This window comes from Arachis ipaensis, chromosome B5, assembly GCF_059453495.1.
Source record: "Arachis ipaensis isolate K30076 ecotype BB chromosome B5, ASM5945349v1, whole genome shotgun sequence".
In the NCBI taxonomy this organism is placed as follows: Eukaryota; Viridiplantae; Streptophyta; class Magnoliopsida; order Fabales; family Fabaceae; genus Arachis; species Arachis ipaensis.
The window spans coordinates 114,132,367-114,141,332 of NC_142440.1; the positions used below are offsets into that span (position 1 = coordinate 114,132,367).

The 8,966-nt window shown below is 35.3% G+C and overlaps 2 non-coding genes across 2 annotated transcripts; one reads left to right on the plus strand and one right to left on the minus strand.

Moving 5' to 3' along the window:
- The first annotated feature begins 4,025 nt into the window (after positions 1–4,025).
- On the plus strand, positions 4,026–4,133 carry LOC148565423 (small nucleolar RNA R71). The gene has a single exon (XR_015884677.1). It is a non-coding gene; the product is annotated as a small nucleolar RNA R71 (small nucleolar RNA).
- Positions 4,134–8,640: 4,507 nt separating this feature from the next.
- On the minus strand, positions 8,641–8,748 carry LOC148565424 (small nucleolar RNA R71). Its single transcript, XR_015884230.1, has one exon. It is a non-coding gene; the product is annotated as a small nucleolar RNA R71 (small nucleolar RNA).
- Between the last annotated feature and the right edge of the window lie 218 nt (positions 8,749–8,966).

Consider the following 8,966-nt stretch of genomic DNA (forward strand, 5'->3'; position numbering starts at 1 on the left):
CCTCAATTTCAGCCAGAAAATACCTGAAATCACAGAAAAACAAACAAACTCATAGTAAAGTCCAGAAATGTGAATTTAACATAAAAACTAATGAAAACATCCCTAAAAGTAACTAGATCCTACTAAAAACATACTAAAAACAATGTCAAAAAGCGTATAAATTATCCGCTCATCACAACACCAAACTTAAATTGTTGCTTGTCCCCAAGCAACTAAAAATCAAATAGGATAAAAAGAAGAGAATATACTATAAATTCCAAACTATCAATGAAACATAGCTTCAATCAAATGAGCGGGACTTATAGCTTTTTTTGCCTCTTGAATAGTTTTGGCATCTCACTCTATCCATTGAGGTTCAGAATGATTGGCATCTATAGGAACTCAGAGTTCAGATAGTGTTATTGATTCTCCTAGTTCAGTATGATGATTCTTGAACACAGCTTCTTTATGAGTCTTGGCCGTGGCCCTAAGCACTTTGTTTTCCAGTATTACCACCGGATACATAAATGCCACAGACACATAATTGGGTGAACCTTTTCAGATTGTGACTCAGCTTTGCTAAAGTCCCTAATTAGAGGTGTCCAAGGTTCTTAAGCACACTCTTCTTTTGCTTTGGACCTTGACTTTAACCGCTCAGTCTCAAGTTTTCACTTGACACCTACACGCCACAAGCACATGGTTAGGGACAGCTTGGTTTAGCCGCTTAGACCAGGATTTTATTCCTTTAGGCCCTCCTATCCACTGATGCTCAAAGCCTTGGGATCCTTTTTATTCACCCTTGCCTTTTGGGTTTCAGGGTTATTGGCTTTTTCTGCTTGCTTTTTCTTTTTCTTTCTATTTTTTTCGCCTATTTTTTTCTTCGTTTTTTTTCTGCAAGCTTTGTTCTTTGCTGCTTTTTCTTGCTTCAAGAAACATTTTTATGATTTTTCAGATTATCAAATAACATGTCTCCTTGTCATCATTCTTTCAAGAGCCAACATATTTAACTTTCTTAAACAACAACTTCAAAAGACATATGCACTGTTCAGGCATTCATTCAGAAAATAAGAAGCATTGTCACCACATCAATATAATTAAGCTAAGTTCAAGGATAAATTTGAAACTCATGTACTTCTTGTTCTTTTGAATTAAAACATTTTTCATTTAAGAGAGGTGATGGATTCATAGGACATTCATAACTTTAAGACATAGTTACTAACTACTAATGATCATGTAATGAAGACACAAACACAGATAAGCACATAACATAGAAAACGAAAAATAGAAGAAATAAGAACAAGGAATGAATCCACCTTAGTGATGGTGGCGTTTCCTTCTAGAGGAACCAATGATGTCCTTGAGCTCTTCTATGTCTCTTCCTTGTCTTTGTTGCTCCTCCCTCATTGCTTTTTGATCTTCTCTAATTTCATGAAGGATGACGGAGTACTCTTGATGTTCCACCCTTTGTTGCTTCCAATAATTGTGTGGAAGAAAATGTCTCCCCTGAGGTATCTCAGGGATCTCTTGATTTGCAGTCAAATGTTCTACCACTGAGCTATAGACCTTGATGGAAGCTTTTGTCTTCCCTTTCCTCTTTCTAGAGGTTTCTCTGGCCTTAGGTGCCATCAATGGTTATGGAAAAAAAAACAAAAAAGCTATGCTTTTTACCACACCAAACTTACAATGTTGCTCGCCCTCGAGCAAAAGAAGAAAGAATAGAAGAAGAAGAAGAAGATATGGAGGAGATGGATGGATGTGTGTATTCGGCCATATGGGTGGGATTGGGTAGGAGAGAGATGTTGTATTTTGAAGGTAGTGGGTGTATGGATGTGAGTGGTAAATGGAAAACAGAAGGGATGATCATGAATGGAAAGAGAGATGATGAGGTAGGTGGGGATCCTGTGGGGTCCACAGATCCTGAGGTGTCAAGGCATTTACATCCCTGCACCAAATTAGGCATGTAAAATGCCTTTGCACACAACTCTGGGCGTTCAGCGCCAGGTTGGTGCCCATTTTGGGCGTTCAACGCCCATTTGCTGCCATTTCTGGCGTTGAACGCCAGAACCATGCTTGTTCTGGGCATTCAGCGCCAGGATGCTGCCCATTCTGGGCGTTCAGCGCCAGAACCATGCTCTGTTCTGGCGTTTGAACGCCAAGCAGATGCTCCTCCAGGGTGTGATTTTTCTTTTGCTGTTTGTGATTCCGTTTTCAATTTTTTATTTATTTTGTGACTCCACATGATCATGAACCTATAAAGACATATAATTAAGAAAAATATAGTTAGATAAATAGAAATTGGGTTGCCTCCCAACAAGCGCTTCTTTAATGTCAATAGCTTGACAGTGGGCTCTCATGGAGCCTCACAGATGTGCAGAGCTTTGTTGAGACTCTCCAACACCAAACTTAGAGTTTGGATATGGGAGTTCAACACCAAACTTAGAGTTTGGTTGTGGCCTCCCAACACCAAACTTAGAGTTTGACTGTGGGGGCTCTGGTTGACTCTGCTTTGAGAGAAGCTTTTTCTGCTTCCTCTCTATGGTTGCAGAGGGAGATCCTTGAGTTTTAAACACAAGGGAGTCCTCATTCCATTGAAGGACTATTTCACCTCTGTCAACATCAATCACAGCTCTTGCTGTGGCCAGGAAAGGTCTTCCTAGGATGATGGATTCATCCTCTTCCTTTCCAGTATCCAGGACTATGAAATCAGTAGGGATGTAAAGGCCCTCAACCTTTACTAGCACATCCTCTACTTGTCCATAAGCCTATTTTCTTGAGTTGTCTGCCATCTCTAATGAGATTCTAGCAGCTTGCACCCCATAGATTCCCAGTTTCTCTATTACAGAGAGGGGCATGAGGTTTATTCTTGAACCAAGGTCACACAGAGCCTTAAAGATCATGGTGCCTATGGTACAGGGTATTATGAACTTTCCAGGATCCTGTCTCTTCTGAGGCAATGTCAGTTGATCCAGATCACTTAGTTCATTGATAAATAAGGGAGGTTCAACTTCCCAAGTATCAATGCCAAATAATTTGGCATTCAGCTTCATGATTGCACCAAGAAACTTGGCAGTTTGCTCTTCAGTAACATCCTCATTCTCTTCAGAAGAGGAATACTCATCAGAGCTCATGAAGGGTATAAGGAGGTTCAATGGAATCTTTATGGTCTCTAGATGAGCCTCAGAATCCTTTGGTTCCTCAGAGGGAAGCTCCTTATTGACCACTGGACGTCCCAGGAGGTCTTCCTCCTTGGGATTCACGTCTTCTCCTCTCCTCATAGGTTCGTCCATGGTGCTTATGTCAATGGCCTTGCACTCTCCTTTTGGATTCTCTTCTGTATTGCTTGGGAGAGTACTTGGAGGGATTTTAGTGATCCTTTTACTCAGCTGGCCCACTTGTGCTTCCAAATTTCTAATGGAAGACCTGGTTTCATTCATGAAACTCACAGTGGCCTTAGATAGATCAGAGACTAAGTTTGCTAAATTAGAAGTATTTTGTTCAGAGTTCTCTGTCTGTTGCTGAGTGGATGATGGAAAAGGCTTGCTATTGCTAAACCTGTTTCTTCCACCATTATTAAAGCCTTGTTAAGGCTTTTGATCCTTCCATGAGAAATTTGGATGATTTCTCCATGATGAGTTATAGGTGTTTCCATAAGGTTCACCTAAGTAATTCACCTCTGCTATTGCAGGGTTCTCAGGATCATAAGCTTCTTCTTCATAAGAAGCCTTTTGAGTACTGTTGGATGCAGCTTGCATTCCATGCAGACTCTGAGAGATCATATTGACTTGCTGAGTCAATATTTTATTCTGAGCCAATATGGCATTCAGAGTATCAACTTCAAGAACTCCCTTCTTCATAGGCGTCCCATTACTCACAGGATTCCTTTCAGAAGTGTACATGAACTGGTTATTAGCAACTATGTCAATGAGTTCTTGAGCTTCTGCAGGCGTTTTCTTTAGGTGAATGGATCCACCTGCAGAAGTGTCCAGTGACATCTTTGATAGCTCAGATAAACCATCATAGAATATATCCAGGATGGTCCATTCTGAAAGCATGTCAGAAGGACACTTTTTGGTCAACTACTTGTATCTTTCCCAAGCTTCATAGAGGGATTCACCTTCTTTCTGTCTGAAGGTTTGAACATCATCTCTAAGCTTGCTCAACTTTTGAGGAGGAAAGTACTTGGCTAAGAAAGCCGTGACCAGCTGATCCCAAGAGTTCAGGCTGTCTTTGGGTTGAGAATCCAATCACAATCTAGCTCTGTCTCTTACAGCAAAAGGGAAAAGCATGAGCCTGTAGACTTCAGGATCTACTCCATTAGTCTTAACAGTATCACATATCTGCAAGAATTCAGTTAAGAACTGAAAAGGATCTTCAGATGGAAGTCCATGAAACTTGCAGTTCTGCTGCATCAGAGAAACTAATTGAGATTTCAGCTCAAAGTTGTTTGCTCCAATGGCAGGAATGGAGATGCTTCTTCCATGTAAATTGGAATTAGGTGCAGTAAAGTCACCAAGCATCTTCCTTACATTATTATTATTTTCGGCTGCCATCTCCTCTGCCTGTTTGAAAGTTTCTGAAAGGTTATCTCTGGATTGTTGTATTTTAGCTTCTCTTAGTTTCCTTTTTAGAGTTCTTTCAGGTTCTGGATCTGCTTCCACAAGAATGTTCTTATCCTTGCTCCTGCTCATATGACAAAGAAGAGGGCAAAGAAAAAATAATAATAATAATATGGATCCTTTATACCACAGTATAGGGATCCCTTTGTGAGTGGAAGAAAAGAGGGGGAGAAAGAGTGTGATGTAAAGAAAGAAACACAATTGTGAGGATGGCAGAGATGTGAGATGAGATGTTAGTAGATGAATAAATAAATAGAATAAGATGAGAGAGAGAGAATTTTTCGAAAATTATTTTTGAAAAAGGGTTAGTGATTTTTGAAAATAATTTTTGAAAAAGGTTAGTAGTTTTCGAAAATTAAAATTAGAAATTAAAATAATTAATTAATTAAAAAGAAATTTTGAAAAAAGGGGGGAAGATATTTTCGAAAATTAGAGAGAGAGTTAGTTAGGTGGTTTTGAAAAAGATAAGAAACAAACAAAAAGTTAGTTAGTTAGTTGAAACAAATTTTGAAAAGATAAGAAGTTAGGAAGTTAGAAAAGATATTTTGAAAAGATATTTTTGAAAAAGATAAGATAAGAAGATATTTTAGAAACTAATTTTGAAAAAGATTTGATTTTTAAAATCTCAATTAATGACTTGATTCACAAGAAATCACAAGATATGATTCTAGAATTTAAAGTTTGAATCTTTCTTAACAAGCAAGTAACAAACTTCAAATTTTTGAATCAAAATATTAATTGATTATGTTATTTTCGAAAATTTGGTATAAAAAATAAGAAAAAGATTTTTGAAAAATATTTTTGGAATTTTCGAAAATAACTAAGAATTTTGAAAAAGATTTGATTTTTGAAAAAGATTTTGAAAAAGATAAGATTTTCAAATTGAAAATTTGATTTGACTCATGAGAAACAATTTGATTTTAAAAATTTTTGAAAAAGTCAATCCAAATTTTTGAATTTTATGAGAGAAAATGGGAAAGATATTTTTTTGATTTTTGAATTTTTATGATGCAAGAGAAAAACATTAAAAATATGCAATGCATGAAATTTTTAGATCAAAACAATGAATGCATGCAAGAATGCTATGAATGTCAAGATGAACACCAAGAACACTTTGAATGTCATGATGAACATCAAGAACATATTTTTGAAAAATTTTTAATGCAAAGAAAACATGCAAGACACCAAACTTAGAATTCTTTAATGCTTAGACACTAAGAATTCAAGAATGCATATGAAAAACACTGTACAACACAAAACAAAAAATCATCAAGATCAAACAAGAAGACTTACCAAGAACAACTTGAAGATCATGAAGAACACTATGAATGCATGAAATTTTCGAAAAATGCAAGATGCACATGCAAGTGACACCAAACTTATAACATGACTCAAGACTCAAACAAGAAACAGAAAAATATTTTTGATTTTTATGATTTTCTAATTTTTTTGGATTTTTTCAAAAATTATATGAAAAAGAAAAATAAGGATTCCAAAATTTTTAATATGAATTCCAGGAATCTTGCATTCTTAGTCTAAAGCTTCAGTCCAGGAATTAGACATGGCTCACTAGCCAGCCAAGCTTTCAATGAAGGCTCCGGTCCAAAACACTAGACATGGCCAATGGCCAGCCAAGCTTTAGCATATAATTCAGATATGACATGCCTGACATACTCATTCCCAAAGGAATAGACATGGCTTTACAGCCAGCCAGGCTTCAACATGCTTCATGAAACACTAGAATTCATTCTTAAAAATTTTGAATAAAAATTTTTGAAAACATTTTTATTTTTATTTCGAAAACAGATGAGAAAATTTTAGAAATATTTTTGAAAATAAAACAAAAAGAAAATTACCTAATCTGAGCTCTATGTTAATTCAAGCTCCATAGATTAAGAATAATTACATGCTGAAGCTTGGCTGGCCATTGGCCATGTCTAGTGTTTTGGACCGGAGCTTTCATTGAAAGCTTGGCTGGCTAGTGAGCCATGTCTAATTCCTGGACTGAAGCTTTAGACTAAGAATGCAAGATTCCTGGAATTCATGTTAAAAATTTTGGAATCCTTATTTTTTTTCTTTTTCATATAATTTTCGAAAAAAAATCCAAAAAAATTAGAAAATCATAAAAATCAAAAATATTTTTCTGTTTCTTGTTTGAGTCTTGAGTCATATCATAAGTTTGGTGTCAACTGCATGTGCATCTTGCATTTTTTCGAAAATTTCCATGCATTCATACTGTTCATCATGATCTTCAAGTTGTTCTTGGTAAGTCTTCTTATTTGATCTTGATGATTTCATGTTTTGTGTCTTTTCTTGTTTTACATGTGCATTTTTCGTTTCTTAGAGTCTAAACATGAAAGATTTCTAAGTTTGGTGTCTTACATGTTTTCTTTGCATCAAAAATTTTTCAAAAATATGTTCTTGATGTTCATCTTGATATTCAAAGTGTTCTTGGTGTTCATCTTGACATTCATATCATTCATGCATGCATTCATGGTTTTGATCTAAAATTCTCATGCATTGCATCATTTTTCTTGTTTTTCTCTCTCTTCATTAAAAATTCAAAAATCAAAAAAATATCTTTCCCTTTTTCTCTCTCATCAAATTCGAAAATTTGAGTTGACTTTTTCAAAAATTTTTAAAATCAAGTTGTTTCTTATGAGTCAAATCAAATTTTCAATTTGAAAATCTTATCTTTTTCAAAATCTTTTTCAAAAATTAAATCTTTTTCAAAATTTTTAGTTATTTTCGAAAATTCCAAAAATATTTTTCAAAAATCTTTTTCTTATTTTTATATCAAATTTTCGAAAATAACATAATCAATTAATGTTTTGATTCAAAAATTTCAAGTTTGTTACTTGCTTGTTAAGAAAGATTCAAACTTTGAGTTCTAGAATCATATCTTGCGATTTCTTGTGAATCAAGTCATTAATTGTGATTTTAAAAATCAAATCTTTTTCAAAACTAATTCCTATCATATCTTTCTAAAATATCTTCTTATCTTACCTTTTTCAAAAAGTTGGTTTCAAAATATCTTTTCTAACCTCCTAACTTCTTATCTTTTCAAAATTTGTTTCAATTAACTAACTAACTTTTTGTTTGTTTCTTAACTTTTTCAAAACTACCTAACTAACTCTCTCTCTCTAATTTTCGAAAATATCTTCCCTCTTTTTCAAAAATTTCTTTTTAATTAACTAATTATTCTTATTTTTTATTTTTGATTTTAAAAATTTTCGAAAAATACTAACACTTTTCAAAAACCATTTTTGAAAATCACTAACTCTTTTTCAAAAATATTTTTCGAAAATTCTCCCTCTCCCATCTTATTCTATTTATTTATTCATCTACTAACATCTCATCTCACATCTCTTCCAACCTCACAGTTGTGTTTCTTTCTTTACATCACACTCTTTGTTTCCCTCTTTTCTTCCACTCACAAAGGGATCCCTATACTGTGGTATAAAGGATCTCTATTATTATTATTATTTTTCTGTGCCCTCTTCTTTGTCATATGAGCAGGAGCAAGGATAAGAACATTCTTGTGGAAGCAGATCCAGAACCTGATAGGACTCTCAAGAGGAAACTAAGAGAAGCTAAAATACAACAATCTAGTGATAACCTTTCAGAAATTTTCGAACAGGAAGAGGTGATGGCAGCCGAAAATAATAATAATGTAAGGAAGATGCTTGGTGACTTTACTGCACCTAACTCCAATTTACATGGAAGAAGCATCTCCATTCCTGCCATTAGAGCAAACAACTTTGAGCTGAAACCTCAATTAGTTTCTCTGATGCAGCAGAACTGCAAGTTTCATGGACTTCCATCTGAAGATCCTTTTCAGTTCTTAACTGAATTCTTGCAGATATGTGATACTGTTAAGACTAATGGAGTAGATCCTGAAGTCTACAGGCTCATGCTTTTCCCTTTTGCTGTAAGAGACAGAGCTAGATTATGGTTGGATTCTCAACCCAAAGACAGCCTGAACTCTTGGGATAAGCTGGTCATGGCTTTCTTAGCCAAGTACTTTCCTCCTCAAAAGCTGAGCAAGCTTAGAGCTGATGTTCAAACCTTCAGACAGAAAGAAGGTGAATCCCTCTATGAAGCTTGGGAAAGATACAAACAGTTGACCAAAAAGTGTCCTTCTGACATGCTTTCAGAATGGACCATCCTGGATATATTCTATGATGGTTTATCTGAGCTATCAAAGATGTCACTGGACACTTCTGCAGGTGGATCCATTCACCTAAAGAAAACGCCTGCAGAAGCTCAAGAACTCATTGACATGGTTGCTAATAACCAGTTCATGTACACTTCTAAAAGGAATCCTATGAATAATAGGACGCCTATGAAGAAGGGAGTTCTTGAAGTTGA